Here is an 18,676-nt window from a genome sequence, read left to right on the forward strand (position 1 = left end):
AATGATATAAATGACAAGAATGTGTTTGACTCTCTAGTACTCGAGAGAACCCCTACTCTGGATAGAGTGAGTACTTAATGGGTTGCATAGGATGTCTATGTTTCAACCTATATAGTATGCATCCTTACTATGAAAACTATCATAGTGTTGACAAATATGTGAATGGGGCAAAAGTGAGAACATTTAAGATTGATATTAAAATGGGATACTGAAAAAATGAGAATACTGAGCCACACATGCTAGTTTTATCTGCAGAAAACCAAGTGTTTCAGAAGGAAAATTTACAGTGGTGCACATTGACCGAAAAATTACGGTTTTGGTGCACCTTTTAGAAAAATTACAAAACTAGTGTAATTTTATATAAATCGGCAATGTATTTTTTTTTCTCTCCTCCCCCAAAATTGGCACTGGGGAGGGAGTTTTATTAACATATAATTTTTTTTAAAACTCCCACCTCAATTGTCAATGGGTGGGAGTTTTATACTTTTTTATTTTTTATTTATTTTTCTCTCCCCTAAATCGGCAACCGGAGAGTTTTTTATTTTCTTTTAACGTGTGAGAGTTATATTATTAGTTTAAGGGTTTAATTTTTCAAACACAAATTCTAATGGCACACAACATAATAAATTTTATCAACCATCACTCTAATAACAGAACACAATAATGAAAAACTCACATAATATTTAAATATAAAACTAATAATATTATATTTAAATATTATGTGTTTTTCATTATTGTGTTCTGTTATTAGAGTTATGATCGACAAAATTTATTATGTTGTGTGTTATTAGAATTTGTGTTTGAAAAATTAAACCCTGAAACTAATAATATAACTTTCACAAGTTAAAAAAAAATCAAAAACTCTCTAGTTGCCGATCTAGGGGAGAGAAAAAAAATAAAAAAAAAATAAAAAGTATAAAACTCCCACCCCATTGACGATTTAGGGGTGGAGTTTTAAAAAAAATTTATATGTTAATAAAACTCCCTCCCCAGTGCCGATTTTGGGGGAGGAGAGAGAAAAAAAATACATAAATCGGCAATTTCATTGTCGATTTATATAAAATTACACTAGTTTTGTAATTTTTCTAAAAGGTGCACCAAAACCGTAATTTTTCGGTCAAGGTGTACCACATCTGTAAATTTTCCGTTTCAGAAAGCCCTTGTCTTCTTAAACATAGTGTGATTGATTTTTGGGGGTACATCATAGTGTGATTGATTGTGAAATGGCTATTGGATGTATATTCACAATTCACTTTTTGGTTCCATTTTCTCATTGTTTTCCCCCTCCTCAATCACAGAAAATGAACCAAAGGATTTCTTGCTAACATATACAAAGATCACTTATCCCCAATAATATATCATTGTCTATCTCATGCCAATGATATATTGCCATATAAATAAAAGCAAAATTTAAAAAATAAAAAGTTACAAAAATTAACATTATGATTGATTTGGGACCCTAAATGAAACACCATTCGAAACAGATAATGGATAAGGAATAATCCTATAACTTTGTTGGTTTTATGTTTGTATTGGGCTACAAATGGTGTAGGATCCAAGATATCAAGTAAATTCATATATGATTAACAACTGTCTTTTGTTTCATGTCACTATTTATTAGTGTGCTCCCTCCTTTCTTATTTCCCCTTTGGATATGGTTATCCTTCCATATAAGGACAACCTATTATTATTTGATAGATACTTGCACCAACTGGTCATGGAATCTCTAGGCAAGGAGTTTGACTTGGATGGTAATCGGGCATCAGAACGTGATAAACAACAATCAAGCCTTAATCTCAAAAGATGGAGGCAGAATTATAAACATTCATCCAAAGGATTAACATATGTGGAACTGCTAGAAGTTATTCTTTTACCATTAATTTTACTTTTATACATTTTTCTGTGTTTGGGTGAATTGCTAGAAGTTATTCTTTTAATCAATTCATATTAGTCTCATAGCCTTGTCACAAGAAATAGCTGAATGGACATGGATGGTTTGTGTATGTACACATTTCACATTTTCAGATGGTGCTCACTTGCTTGCATCACAACTCAGATATCATTACTTTGATTGATACGCTATATAGAAGGGTCCTAGACTCCTAGATTGTATTGATAGAATATTAACTAAAAGAAAAAGATAATGAAAAGTGTAACGCCTTGAAAATTATTCCAAAAAAATCCTGCTCAAAAATGGTAATTTTTTTTTGAATAATGATGTCATATAAAATTTATTTCCTTATATTCATTTCATTTTCGGAACATCACTTTAAGTAACATACAATGTGAAAAATCAAAAACCATTACCTAATGGTAATAAAAATAACTCAATATAACTTCGAATCATACTTCATTATAATATCATAAAATGTTGATACGTAGTACAAGGCAGAATCATAACCGTCGCCTAAATAAAACTACTCACAAAATAAATACCTATGCTGGTACACTAATCAAAAAGCACAAGGACATGTGTAGGTATCACAGTTTCCCTCAATCCTCCAGGCCCCATCCTGTAACATCAAAAAGCGGTAACTCTGAATCCTGGCCGAATGATCCATCTGAACAAAACACAAATAGAAGACAAATAGAAAGAAGAGAGAGTAAGACATTGTGAATACCCACTTTTGTCTGACCCATAAAAATCCCTAAATTACTTTTGTTCAATCCATTGTTCAACATTTATTAGGAACAACCCCTAATGTGCATTAACCTTAGAAGCATTTTATGAAGCATTGCAAAATATGACACTAAAGTTTATATGTAGCATTACTTTGTTATATAGGCTTGTTGTATTAAGCATTATGTTAAATAATTTGATGAGCTTGTATTCAGGCTGTTAAGTTTAATCATATTAGCCATGACATTGTTGATATACATACAGTAACATTATAGTTTTCTTATTTGTTGTAAACAGTCAAGGCTGATTGCTAATAATAAATAAGCATATTAATATTTAATTTGAAAGTAGTCAATAGAAATTAATAATTAAATAACAGATAGGCTAAAAGTGGTCCCTGAAATTGGGGGAACCATTATGTGAGAGGGGTTAGTTACCCAACTTTTAGGGATAGAGGTTATTTGATTGTGATGAGTTTTAAAAGAAAAAGGGAGGAACCAGAGTGAGAGGAAAAAAAGAGAGTAACATAAACAAATAGAAAACGACAACACGTTAGAGAGTAAAAAGAAACGGGTACGGAACAACAGAGAAACACACAGGTTAGTGTCCTTCTATCTATATTCTCTATTTTGTTTTAGCATTTAAATATCTATATACCTATTTTCATTGTGCAACCATCGTACTTTCTTCATGTTTAAATACTAACATATACATGTATATACTTTCATCTAAAACACTAAAAGTCATCACTGTTTGTAAGCAAAGGCAGTTTGTTTAGGTTTCTGCTATTCATATTAGTTCTCATACAACTTCATAATATATATACCAGTAACATTGATAATACTTGCATCCTGAATGTCATAAATAGAAACACACTCATATACATTCTTATGCCATTGATTTACATGTTGTAACACTGGAGATTTACTTTCCCTCTAATGAACAAACAAAAACAGCATAAACTAAATTAAACAACACCAGTCTAACCCTTAAAGCATAATCACAATCATACCAATAATTAAGTAGAAGTAACCTAGGATTATCAACTAGTGAGTTAACTCAGAAATAATGTTCATTATTTAACTTATCAACTAAAACATTCATATAATATCCATCATTATCTCATCTAGTAAACCTGGAAGAAAATAAAGTAAAAGAAAAGGGGTCAATCGACCCCTGAATATCTAACCACCGTGAGACCACCGAAACCGTGCGGCGGTGACCAGAGAAGATGAAGAAGAAGCAATCGATTCGGTGGTTCACCCTACTCACCATCATCCATCAGAACCGAAGAACCATGAAGCTGAACCATGGCCATATGACAGTGTCCCTCATTACTCGTTGATGGAGCCATTGGAGGCGCTACTCCTCCCTGTTCAACCGCGTCTCGAGGAACACCAGCTCCTCCGTCCATCGTTGGAATCCCGAATCGTCGGTGACCCATCCGCTGCCGCTGCAAGAAGAAGAGAATAAGGAGTTCTTCTAATTAACAGTTTATAGGTTTTTTTTTGTTTTGATTCATAAAGATAAGGGTAACCGTGTGTTACCCCAATCCTCTTTATTTACTTTAATAATAATAATAATAATAATAATAATAATAATAATAATAATAATAATAATAATAATAATAATAATAATAATAATAATAATAATAATAATAATAATAATAATAATAATAATAATAATAATAATAATAATAATAATAATAATAATAAATGTTTACTTATTAATCATATAAATGTAGTATCAATGAATTTAATAAAAATATATTTTAAGCTAAAAGTTTTGTCCTTTTTAATAAATAAAAGTATTTTCATGAGAAGGTAATAATGATGTTATGCTTCGTGTCATATCTTACTTCTTACTTTGAATCAAGTATCGGTTGTGGTCATTTGTACTGCTCCTGTTATTTATCGAAGTGAAAAGATGGTTAATGACCCATGTCGACTCTTCATTTATTAATTCTCTATCTTTAAAAATGTGTAAATCATTTAAAAGTAAAAAAACAAAGGGGGTTTCAAGTATTTTTTGGGATTTATTAGCGGGGTTAAAACTCGTATTGTATCTTTCTTCTCATTTCGAGTCGAGAATCGGTAGCGGTCACTTGTACTGCTTCTGCTATCTATCGAAATAGAAATAAGGTAAGCAATTAATGTTGATTCTTCATCTATTAATTCTACTCTAATTAAATTCAAACAAATTTCTAAGCTTTACTTTATAAAAATAATAACAAGTTTTAATTGTTTTAGGATTTAATAGCGAGGTTACAACTTGTATTGCATCTTTCTCTTCGCTTCGAACCGAGAACCGGTCACAATCATTTGTACTGCGTCTGCTATCTATCAAAGTGGGAAGAAGGTAAGCAATCAATGTTGACTCTTTGCCTATTAATTCAACTCTAATTAAATTCAAACCAATTTCTAAATCTTTTAATCAAACCAAATTAAATTTTTTAAGAACTACGTAGTCTTGATTTCCCTATTCACCCGGGGATACGTAGGAGCAATATGAACTTGTCAGACACAAATAAAAATATAAAAAATATTTTGTTTAAGAAATTTAATTTAAGTAAATTAAGGGTATTCAATGTATACAATTACTTAGGGTACCGTTTTATTATGGGCGAACGAGGTGCTAATACCTTCCCCAATTCGTAATCGACTCCCGAACCTGGATATCAAAAATCCAAAAGCCCAATGTGATTAGGCTTTAAAGATTTTTCTAAATTTTTAACCATAAAATATAGTGGTGACTCTAAGAGGTCGCGTAACCGAAAATCGGGGCGCGACACACATCAAATGAATATTACTCATTGACAGCATGGAATTATACAAAATATTATTATATATATATATATATATATATATATATATATATATATATATATATATATATATATATATATATATATATATATATCACACATACATGCAAATGATGAATGACGTTATAACTCAAACCTTTAGGATAAATATCTACGTGCTCAATGTATGAATGATATATTTATTTCATTCATCCTTACACCAATATCCTCTCAATAAACTATTCAGAAATAACCGAGAGTACAAGTCCCATAACAAGCCGATTTGAACACACAAAACTATTCTTCGCAAGGATATATGATCGATATGTTCCAAAGAACTGTCCATTTCAGAATGGTGTCGTATCAAACACTTTCTGGGCATCCCTCTCATCGATTCTGATTGCAAAGAGGAGTTGTTAGGGATCGTCTAGATTGCGCTGTGAGAACTGTCTGATCCAACAGAATACCTCATCAAGGAATACAAGGGACTCGTCTCATCTAGACTCACCCTCGAGACTTTGCTGACGAATCACCGCATCGTCGTCTCTCTCAGCATCTCGGGGCTCGTTAGTCTCCCGTAAATTTCCTTTTCACTGCTTCATTATCCATAATGAGTATGCACACTAACCGAGGTTAGCCAATTAAATCTTTTAATCATTCTTTTATATGATCGGCCCAACCTAAGACATCTCCCAAAGGAATTCTTAATGTGGGACCCGATCTTACGTCATCCCTTAATAGAGGAATAACATCCTTACCACTACGAACCATCGCTGAATATCCTCGATGACCACATGGTCATGCCTCTTACGATTAGACGATCTCGCTGCATGGTATCATGTAATCCTTTTTGGGCATTGCCCTAATCACGACATCACAGTCGAGAACCTTGCCTTAAATAGGTGCAAGAACAAAGGTACTTGTATAAGTTTGTTCATTTTGAGCACTAGACTCAATCATCTGAGTCACGGTCTTTCTCAAGTGTAAATACACTTCACAACCAAGCTAGGGCTATTGCATAAGCAATCAAACAATCAGAAACAATAAAAAATATTGTATGTCTCTCGCTCATGTGAGAAACTGTCGCTCAAGCAACAAACTCATCAAAATGGACTCAATTCTCTTTCTGATTCTCACCCAAGAGAGGGACTATCGCTCAAGCGACAAATCCATCAAAAATTGGTCAAAATACGTGTCTAGTCCTTGCCCGAGAGAAGTACCGTCGCTCGGACGCCAAAAACGCCCAAAACTGATTGCTCGCCCACGCACCAACTTGGGCCTCATTTCCAGCCTCTCCCTCGCCCAGGCGAGGCTGGCTCGCCCGGGTCAGGTGGTCCAGTTCCCAAGACCATTTTCCTCGCCCTTTTGGGCTACCTAGTCGAAACTCTTTGCTGTTTTCGATCCCTATGCATTTTAGTTTCTCGGGTGGTATTCCTTCATGGATAACTACCATAATACTTGATATTTTAAGCTATCCTAAACATACAACTTAAGAAAGTATCATATAGAATCCATGCACGCAAATATTTGATTAAGTACGGGTTTTCTTAATACATAAATATAACTCTAAACTTTTGAGATGGTTTAGGAGATCCGGGTGTCATATTCGGACACCACTATGTCACGATATATTCTTCCTCACTTTAGGTTGTCGCATGCTTGCTTTATTTTACGAGCGAGTGGGTTGATCATCCAACTTCGAAAGCTTCGAAACTGAACACACGCAAACAATTTAGTGATTTGCGAATCAATTTTACATGACAACCCTAAAGTCAAAACATTGTTTAACACTTTAATCCATTTATGAACTCAATGACATTCATTCATCCGGTCAAAGATTCATATTTTTGAACCACCCTTTATCCTCAAAAGTCTTATTCTCGATATCCAATATTTTCCAAGATAAGTTTTTAATAAAGTTTACACTTTTATCACCTCATAGATTTATATTTTCATGAAGACTTTTTAAGCCATACTTCACCATTTTAAGGTAAGTTTCTTAATCCAAGTCCATACTTTTTAAATCCATATCTCACAAGTTGATCTTACCACTTTAAAGTAAGTCATCTTAAGTATATTCCATATTTTTCTTAATAGGTTTTCATGGTCATTTCAACACTTTCTTGATAGTGTTGATCTCATACTTAAAATAACATTTAAAATCAACATTTCTTAAGTTATACTTACCACTTTAAAATAAGCTTACCTTATTAATGTTCATCCTATAACAAATCAATCATCCATTACTTCATAACACTTTAAGTTTATAAAGTCAAGACTTTTATAAGTCATCTTTTATCCCAAATCATTACATGAACTTGGAAGACAAAGAATATCATTTACTAACTAACTTTTAACTCATAATATTCTAAAACAACACTTTTTCACAAAACTCATCCATAAACATTTTGGATTTCAAAGTTAGAAACTAAACTTTTCCTAAACACATATAGGTCATGATTTAGACCTAATGCTAAGGAAAGTTTTGATCCTTCAACTTATCATTAAACATTTTAAAGGTTCCTTTGATAACAAAATCATCCCCTTTGAAACAAAATTAAACTTCAACATTAAAAATATACTATTCTAAACTTGTCCAAGGCTATGGTTTTTCAAGCCAAAAACAAGTAGAAAAGTCCAAACTTTGCATGGCTAGGAAAACTCATTAAAGGTTCATTTGATATACAATCATCACCTTTAACCATTTACAAATTTCAACAAACATCCAAACTTTCTAAACATAAAAAAAACAGCCCCATGAACACAAAGAGTTCATGGTTTCAAAATAACTTTCTAAGTTCAAGAAAATATCTATTTGGAGTTTTAAACATAAAAAGAGTTAGGAATATATTTAGAACATTTCAACGGTTGAAAATGTTCATAACATACGTATAAATCTCAGACTAAAAATTTCATAAACATCTAATGGGTAGATGTTAAGAGATGAAGAAATCAAAATGAAGAACCATGAAGAACTACCTTGAGAGTTCTTGGAGAATGCAAAGAGAAGAAAGAGTTTGAAAATGCCAAGGTATTCTCTTAGCTAGGGTTTGGCTCCTTAAAGAGAGAAATCAGATTTGGGGGAAAAATTCAATGGTTTTTCAAAAAGTAGTTTGTGTAAGAGATAAGTGTGATTTTAGGGATTTTGTGTAAGAGAATATGTATTTTTACTTGTTTAACAAGCAAGCCTCTTACATGAAAGTGATGTGACATTCTCGGTGAAATATTCTCGATTAAACTATGCCCGAGTATTGTTGGCTAACACTCAGTCGGATATTAAAAATCTCTCGATTTCGGCTTACGGTTAGAAATTCGAAACACATAATTCGGAGTGAAAAATATTTAGAAATGCATTCTGAATGAACTTGATGTCTAAATTGACTCGAAATAATATTTCGAAGCCAATGGCGCAATCAGAATTCGATTCCGAGTTACGCAACTCAAAAATACGTTATTGGACCGAATTCGAACAAATTTGGGCCCAACTGCAGCTCAAAGACCTTTCGTCACAAAAAGTTACGAAATTTTACCACAAAAAAGAAAATCACAAAACAAGAATAACATTCAAAAATGATTTCGTCTAAATTAATACCGATTAATTTCTAAAATTAATCATTGATAATATAAATAATTAATATTAATCATTGGGAGATGAAGTTTTGTGAGAAGTGTTAGATGAAACTACAACTGTTTCATTATGGTTGAAGTTGGAAAGCCTGTACATGACAAAGTCACTCACCAATAGGTTGTATTTGAAGAAAAGAATATATACTCTTCAAATGCAGGAATGAAAGCCTATAAAAGATCATCTAAATGAATTTAACAAAATTATTCTTGATCTAAAGAATATCGATGTTAAAATTGAAGATGAAGACCATTCAATTCTTCTATTATGTCCCTTCCAAGTTCTAGCGAGCACTTCATCGACACCATGATGTATTGTCGAGATGATTTGACCTTAGACGAAGTCAAGGCAGTGTTACACTCGAAATAACTGAAGAAAAGAGTATCAGATTCAAGATCTGAAGCCTCAGGTGAAAGCCTCTTGGCTAGAGGAAGAACAAAGAGGCGAAATCAATTTGGTGAAAGAGGGAAATCTAGGTCCAAGTCTAAAGCGAAAACTAGAATATAAATGCTTTCACTGTCACAAGGAGGGGCATATAAGAAAGAATTGCCCAGAGCGCAAAGGCAAGAAAAATATTTATGAATATGGAGATGCAACTGTAGCAAATGGCTATGATAGTGCAGATGCACTAATAGTCTCAAAGCACGACTCAAAAGTTGAATGAATACTTGATTTTGGATGCTCATATCACATTTGTCATATTAAGGATTGGTTTTCTACTTACCAACCCTTAGATGGGGGAAAGGTCCTTTTGGGAAATAATGCTCCCTGCAAGGTCATCAACATCGGCACAATTAGAATCAAGATGTTCGACGAAATCATAAGGATGTTGACAAATGTAAGACATATTCCAAAATTAAAGAAAAATATGATTTCCTTGGAACGTTAGATTTAAAAGGTAATAGCTATAAAGGTGAAGGTGAAGCTATAAGAATATCTAAAGGTGTTATGGTTGTAATGAAAGGAAAGAAAGAGAATAGTCTCTATATGTTAGAAGGAAACATAATCATGGGTGTTGATGTTGTTTGCTCAACATCTGATTTTGATGTCACCAAACTATGGCATTTGAGAATGGGTCATGTCAGTGAAAGAAGTCTAGTCTATTTGGCCAAACAAGGATTACTATGCGGTCAACAAGTTGGGAAGGTAGACTTTTGTGAACATTATGTTTTCGGAAAGTAGTGTCGGATAAAATGTAATGTTGTAGTTAATCGAACAAGAGACACGTTGGATTATGGACATTCTGACTTGTGGGGTCCTTCCCAAGTACCTTCTCTGGTGGTAGCATATACATGTTAACATTCATTGATGACAATTCAAGGAAGATATGGATATTCATTTTGAAACACAAAAGTGAAGCATTTGTCAAGTTCAAACAGTGGAAAATCTAGATCGAAAAGCAAACTAGGAGAAAAATCATGGAATTTATAGGCAAGGAGTTTGACTTGGATGGTAATCGGGCATCAGAACATGATATGCAACAATCAAGCCTTAATCTCAGTAGTAGATGGAGGAAGAATTATAAAACAAATTTGACTACCACTATTTTTACTTTTATACATTGTCTTGTGTTTCGGTAAATTGCTAGAAGATTGTCTTTTAATCAATTCATATTGGTGCTCACTTGCTTGCATCACAACTCAGATGTCATTAATTTGATTAATACAGTAACGCCCAGAAAATTACTCCAAAAATCTTGCTAAAAAATGGTTAATAATATTGTTTTTTGAATAATGAAGCCATCTAAAATTTATTTCCTTATATTCATTTCATTTTCGGAACATCACTTTAAGTAACATACATTGCGGAAAATCAAAACCGTTACCTAATGGTAACAAAAAATAACTTCGAATAATACTTCATTAGAATATCGGAAAATGTTAGTACAAAATACAAGGCGGAATCCTAATCGTCGCCCAAATAAAGCTACTCACAAAAATAATTACCCTACACAAGTACCCTAATCAAAAGCAAAATAGAAATGGAAATAGCTCCTAGCGGCTAGCCTCAACGTCTGCGGTTGCCAACCTCAATGAAGTCCTCAATGTTGATCAACTCTACACAGTCATCCTCTTTAGTAGATGGCTCATCTTCCTCCACCGCCATCTCCTCCTATGGATCATAGGACGAGTGTTGTGACAGAGTCACCATCCTTGCATCCGCTTGGAGGTCTAGCATCATCCAACGAATGGCTCTCCTCCATACTGGGGAACTGATCACTTCGTTCCTAGTCCGTCGCCTCCTGGAAGGCCCTATAACATCTAGTCCCTGAGGGTCACAGACCGAGTCGACGGCGCGACAAGTGTCGACCTCCGAGCAGGCAAGGTAAAGGAAGCCTCCAGCTCTTCGTGATGGTATGGAAAACGCATCGAAGATCCATCACATACAATCTCTAACTCTAAGTCACAAGGGCCTGTGTACGTGTAACGATCTCCCTCAATCCTCCATGTTCCCGCATGGGACATCGAGAAGCAGTAACTCCGAATCCTGGCAGAATGATCCATCTGAACAAAACGCGAATAAAAGACAAACAGAAAGAAAATTGATGAAATAAACATAACATTCATACCTTGAGCTCGTGGATATTAATCCTCATAGTTTGAGTTATAACGTCATTCATCATTTGCATTTATGTATAAGATATATATATATATATATATATATATATATATCTTATACATAAATGCAAATGATGAATGACGTTATAACTCAAACTATGAGGATTAATATCCACGAGCTCAAGGTATGAATGTTATGTTTATTTCATCAATCCTTACACTCATATCCTCCCAATGAACTATTCAGGAATAACCGAGAGTACAAGTCCCATAACAAGTCGATTTGAACGCACCAAACTATTCCTTGCAATGATAGAAGATCGATATGTTCCAAAGAACTGTCCATTTCAGGACGATGTCGTATCAAACACTTTCTAGGCATCCTTCTCATCGATCTTGATTGCAAAGAGGGGTTGTTACATATCATCTAGTTTGCATTGTGAGAATTGTATGATCCAACAGAATACCTCATCCAGGAATACAAGAGACTCATCTCACCTAGACTCTCCCTCAAGGCTTTACTGACGAACCACCGCCATCACCGTTCCACTCAACATCTCGAGGCTCGTTCGTCTCCCATAAATTTCCTATCCACTACTTCATTTCTATAATGAGTATGCACACTAACCGAGGTTAGCCGATCAAATCATTTAATCATTATTTTATATGATCGACCCAATCTAAGACATCTCCCAAAGGAATGCCTCATGTGGGACCCAATCTTACATCATCACGTAATAGAGGAATAACATTCTTACCACTACGAACCATCGCTGAATATCCTGGACGACCACATGGTGAGGCCTCTTACGGTCAGACAACCTTGCTGCATGGTATCATGTAATCCTTTTTGGGCATTGCTCCAATCACAACATCACAGTCGGAAACCTTGCCCTAAATAGGCGCAAGAACAAAGGTACTTGTATAAATCATTTGAGTCAATCATCTGAGACATAGTCGATTTGGGCACCATACTCAATCATCTGAGTCGCGGTCTTTCCCTAGTGTAAATACACTTCACACCCAAGCTAGGGCTATTGCCTAAGAAATCAAACAATCAGAAATAGGCAAAGATATTATGTGTCTCTCGCTCAAGCGAGAGACTGTCGCTTACGCAACAAACTCATCAAAACACACTCAATTCTTCTTTTCTTGACTCTCGCCCAAGCGAGCGACAGTCGCTCAAGCGACAAATCCATCAAAAAATGGTCGAAATACCTGTTTGGTCCTCGCTCAGGCGAAGCGAGGTATGATCGCACAGGCACCAAAAACACCTAGAACAGGCCCAACTGGCTATGTGGCCCTCGCCTAGGCAAGAAACACTCGCCCAAACGAGGCTAGCTCGCCTAGGCACCAAATTGGGGCCTCATCCTCTGTTTCTCTCTCGCCCAGGCAAGGCTGGCTCGCCCGAGCTAGTTGGTCCAATTACCAGGACCATTTCCTCGCCCTTTTGGGCTACCAGATCGAAACTCTCCACTGTTTTCGATCCCTATGCGTTTTAGTTTCTCGAGTGGTGTTCCTTCATGGATAACTACCACAATACTTGATATTTTAAGTTATACTAGGCATACAACTTAAGAAAGTATCCGTACAAAATCCATGCACACAATTATTTGATTAAGTATAATTTTCTTAATACACAAATATAACTCCAAACTTTTGAGATAGTTTAGGAGATCTGGGTGTCATATTTGGATACTACTATATCACGATGTATTCTCCCTCACCTTAGGTTGTCGCGTGCTTGATTTCCTTTACGAGAGAGTGGGTTGATCGTCCAACTTCGAAAGCTTCGAAACTAAACCAACAAAACCAATTTAGTGATTTGTGAATGAATTTTACATGATAACCCTAAAGTAAAAATATTGTTTAACACTTTAATCCATTTATGAGCTCAACAACTTTCATCCATTCGGTCCAAGATTCATATTTTTGAACTATCCTTTATCCTCGAAAGTCTTGTTCTTGATTTCCAACGTTTTCCAAGGTAAGTTTTTAATAAAGTTTATATTTTTATCACCTCATAGATTTATATTTTCGTGGAGACTTTTTAAGCCATACTTCACCATTTTAAGGTAAGTTTCTTAATCCAAGTCCACACTTTTTAAATCAATATCTCTCAAGTTGATCTTATTACTTTAAAGTAAGTCATGTTAAGTATATTCCATATTTTGCTTAATAGGTTTTCATGGTCATTTCAACACTTTCTTGATAGTGTTGATCTCATACTTAAAATAACATTTAAAATCAATATTTCTTAAGTTATACTTACCAAAATCAACATTTCTTAAGTTACACTTACCACTTTAAAGTAAGCTTACCTTATCAATGTTCATCCTACAACAAATCAACCATCCTTTACTTCATAACACTTTAAGTTTATAAAGTCAAGACTTTTATAAGTCATCTTTTTTCCCAAATCATAACTTGGAAGTCAAAGAATATCATTTACTCGTCATCATTTACTAAATTTTTCCTGAACAAATATAAGCCATGATTTAGACATAATGTTAAGGGAAGTTTTGATCATTCAACTTATCATTAAACACTTTAAAGGTTCCTTTGATAAAAAATCACTCCCGTTGAAACAAAATCAAACCTCAACATTAAAAATATACTATTCAAAACTTGTCAAAGGCTATGGTTTTTCAAGCCAAAAATAAGTGGAAAAGTCCAAACTTTGCATGGTTAGGAAAACTCCTTAAAGGTTTCTTTGATATACAACCATCATTTTTAACCATGTTCAAATACCAACAAACATATAAACTTTCTAAACATTAAAAAAGTCCCCTGAACACAAAGAGTTCATGGTTTCAAAATAACTTTCTAAGTTCAAGAAAATATCTATTTGGAGTTTTGAACATTAAAAGAGTTAGGAAGATTAGTAGAACATTTCAACAGTTGAAAATGTTCATAACATACATATAAACATCATACTAAAATTTTATAAACATCTAATGGTTAGATCTTAAGAGATGAAGAAATCAAAATGAAGAACCATGAAGAATGACCTTGAGAGTTCATTAGAAAATGCAAAGTGAAGAAAGAGTGAAAATGTCAAGGGTTTCTTCTAAACTAGGGTTGGCTCTTTTAAAGAAAAGAAATCAGATTTTGGAGTGGGTAAAGATCAAAAGTTTCTTCCAAAAAGTTCATTGTGTAAGAGGTAGATTTAAGGGATTTTGTATAAGAGGATATGTACTTTTGCTTGTTTAACAAGCAAGCCTCTTACATAGTGATGTGACCTTTTTCAGCGAAAAATTCTCGATTAAATCATGTCCGAGTATTGTCGGCTAATACTCGGTCAGATATTAAAAATCTCCCGATTTCGGTTTACGGTTAGAACTTCGAAACACGGAATTCAGAGTGAAAAATATTTAGAAATACGTTCTGAACGAACTTGATGTCTATCTTGACTCGAAATAATATTTCGAAGCCAATAGCGCAATCAGAATTTGATTTCGAATTACGGAACTCAAAAACACGTTATTGGACCGAATTCGGGCGAATTTGGGCCCGACAGCAGCTCAAAGACCTTTCGTCATAGAAAATTACGAAAATTTACCACAAAATAAGACTAACACTCAACTATGGTTTAGCCTAAATTCATACCAATTAATTTCTAAAATTAATCGTTGATAAAATAAATAATTAATAAAACATATAGAAAATTTACAAATACGCTATATACAAGGGTCCTAGACTCCTAGATTGTGTTGATTGAATATTGGCTAAAAGAAAAACATAATGAAAAGACTTTCTTGAGCCAAGCATGGCTAGAGATCATCTTGAAGAAATAGAGAATTTGTAACCAAGTAAAAGAAGTAGCTATGGTGAAACCAACATTAATGTTTTTTCCCTTGACCACATAATCTTCAAGAGTTTTGGCTATAAATAAGAGTGTTATAATTCATTGTAAAACACATCAAATACTTAGCTTAATACATATTCTCTTTTCTTGTTATCTTGTTCTAATATTGTGAGGAATATTTGAGTGTTGGAGAAATACTTAAGTGAAAGTGAAATTTGGTGTACTTGAGTTTTGGGAAGTGAATAAAATACTTGTATTTCTTTTTATCACAATGGAATATTCTTGTTGCTCTTCAGCCGTGGATATAGACAAATTGTTAAACCACATTAAATTTTTTATGTCAGTTTCTCTATTATATTTTTTCTGTGTCTTCCGTTCTAACAAATATGACAGGATCTCATATTTTTCATGCTACATGTTATCTATCTCACAATATTTAAGACTGTTGAAAGTTAAGTGGTTCAAATCTTCACAAGTTAACGCTCAATCTGAAAATAAGGTTGGGATAGGAGTTTTACAATTGGGTAATTTTAGAAAATAAAATTGAACATACTTAGGAGGTTAGATACCTTTAAACTAGTATATTACAACTTTACAAGTATGCATTCATGCTGCACTCACCAAAGTCTGTGTCAAAGTCGTTGCCGACATTGTAATCTGTGATGCTACATAAACTCAATCTGGCTCCTTTATGTGTGTGCATTCTCATAGTTAATTACCTGACTCGGTCTTCTTTGCATTTTCTGAGTGGAAAGTTGATAAACGGCTAGTTTTTATGCATAGTTTATTCCACCGGGGATGAGCATTATCTCCCAACAATGTCACATTTTTTTTGTTCCGGATAATGATATATTGTGGTATCAATAAAAAAATAAAAAATAAAAGGTAAAATTTTGATTAGCTCAAAATATAAAATGAGACATCGTTTAAGATTGATGGTCATTATCCTCTATTGAAACTCACCATCTATGTGCTCTTACTAACATTTATACTCATTCTTACTAGGTCATGAGAGAGTGAACGTGATTATTAATGTCTTCATCTAAAATCTTCAAACAATAATTTCATAATCATTTTCACTTGTGAACTTCAAAATTCTTTTACTCAATGTAAGACTTCACATTTATATATATTAATAAGGATATACAAATGTATCTAATCACATGAGTTCAAGTTTAGGGAAATTGTTTTAAGGACCATATTATTTAATCACCACTTCTAACCCATAAAGTTAGTCTTACATCTATTTACGGCGTTGATGACAAACAAAATCACATTTTATAATATTATGTTTGTGTTCATACATATAAGAGCTTGGTTTAGATGTACACACCTCCTAATAAACACAGATCAAGTCATATGTTTGAATAAGGTAATAAGTATAATAATTGGACCGTATATCAGGCTCCTTTGATCTATATTCTCATTTTTTAATTCTGAATCCTTTGTCCTCTCACAGGTAGTAGAATCATCGACACTGTCAATCGAATTTGAAATGAATAATGTTGTCTAGCTGTCTTGGATCTTCCAAGTATAAAACTAAATAAAACGCGTTAATATTATCCAATTCACCTTATTTCATGATTCATGGGTGCTCGGTATTAAACACACTTGTCATTTTCCTAATTCCAATAATTCAATAAACACTCTGTTGAAAGGATATAGAATAAAGAAATTAATATTAAAAATTTAAACCTGTCTTTTTTCAGGTACATATTTGTTGTTCTATATTATATGTCATAAGTTTATGATTGATTAAAAAATGTATTTAAATTAAAATTTAATTATTAAATATTTTTTAACCAATCATAACTTATTGAATATGAAGTCAAATTATGATAATGAAGATGTATTCCTCTTCTCTCTATGTTAAAATAAATGATGCCATAAAGATATAGGTTAACATTCACAATATTATAATATACAATATAATATTTATATACGCCAATTTAAAAATTTATACACATTCAATATTCAACATTCAGTTAAATTATATAAATTTAATAGTGATAAAATGTAAATGAAGAATAATTTATGTTAAGAATCTCTTAGGATGGATATATTTATTTCTCTATAGTATATATAGTATACTATTTTGATAAAAGTTATACACTCAATTATTATTAATAACTATTAGTTTGGTTTCTGTCTGTGAAATGCTAATATTAGTTCGGCGTTCATTCACACACGAGCTTAATGCAGAGGAGTGAGGTTCTCTCAATTAATGAAAAACAAGTACAAAAATAAGAGAAAAAATAATATAATAAAATATTTTTATCTCTTTTACATATAATAAAATATTATTTTTGTCATAAAAATAAATACTTACTATTAACGAAGAAGATCATTGTTCTAATGCATAAGGTACCAACTAGTGTCCCTATTGGATTACCATGTCAAAATGATAATGTCATGATTAAAATTTTGAAATAATTAAGATACGTCACATATCATAAAAAGTTTATCGTTATATCCACATTCAAAAAAATTCAAATCGAAGTCACTACTATTTTAGCCGTCAACGTGAGGAATATTCTAAATTTCTCATGCAAGTGACAATACATTTTTCAAAGTTGCTCTTGAAGCTGGGGGATATAAGAATCCTATTTAAAAATGATATATCTTTATATTATATATTCTTATAAATTTATATGTTACTTATAAATTAATCATTAATAAATAAAATATTGTTTTATCCTTATGACAATTTAGTGGGAGAATAAATATTATTCAACACCCTTAACTTTTAATAGCATTATATTTAGTCACCGTCCTACCACCATGTGTTGGGCTACATGTGGGGACATTCTTAGGTTTCTTTTTTTCTTGGAGCAAGTTTGGGATTATAGTAAAAACCATAAAGTGTCCCCACTACAACGTTCGAATTTCGATCCAATTAAACAAATGATTATAAAAACACAATTCCTACAAGAAATACATTTAAATTAAACCCCCACTCTCCTTAGTGATTAAGTTACTAAAATATAAACTATGTGCACTTTATTTTCGCACCAGTCAACGAATTTATCCTTTTTTATCTATGGTCACTGGTCAGTGATGTTGATTAATTAAACTACCAAAACTATATCGTTATTGATTGTTCTATTTTTAACACCAAGGTCGTATTACCATCTAATTTTGTGATCCCTATTCCATTGGTACAAATAATATGTCTATCGTTTTTGTGTGTCATTAGTGCATTCGAAACATACAAAATATTACTAAAAATCCTCACAGCCGACCATCTAGTATGACACGTTGC

This window comes from Lupinus angustifolius, chromosome LG02 (assembly GCF_001865875.1).
Source record: "Lupinus angustifolius cultivar Tanjil chromosome LG02, LupAngTanjil_v1.0, whole genome shotgun sequence".
Taxonomy (NCBI): Eukaryota; Viridiplantae; Streptophyta; class Magnoliopsida; order Fabales; family Fabaceae; genus Lupinus; species Lupinus angustifolius.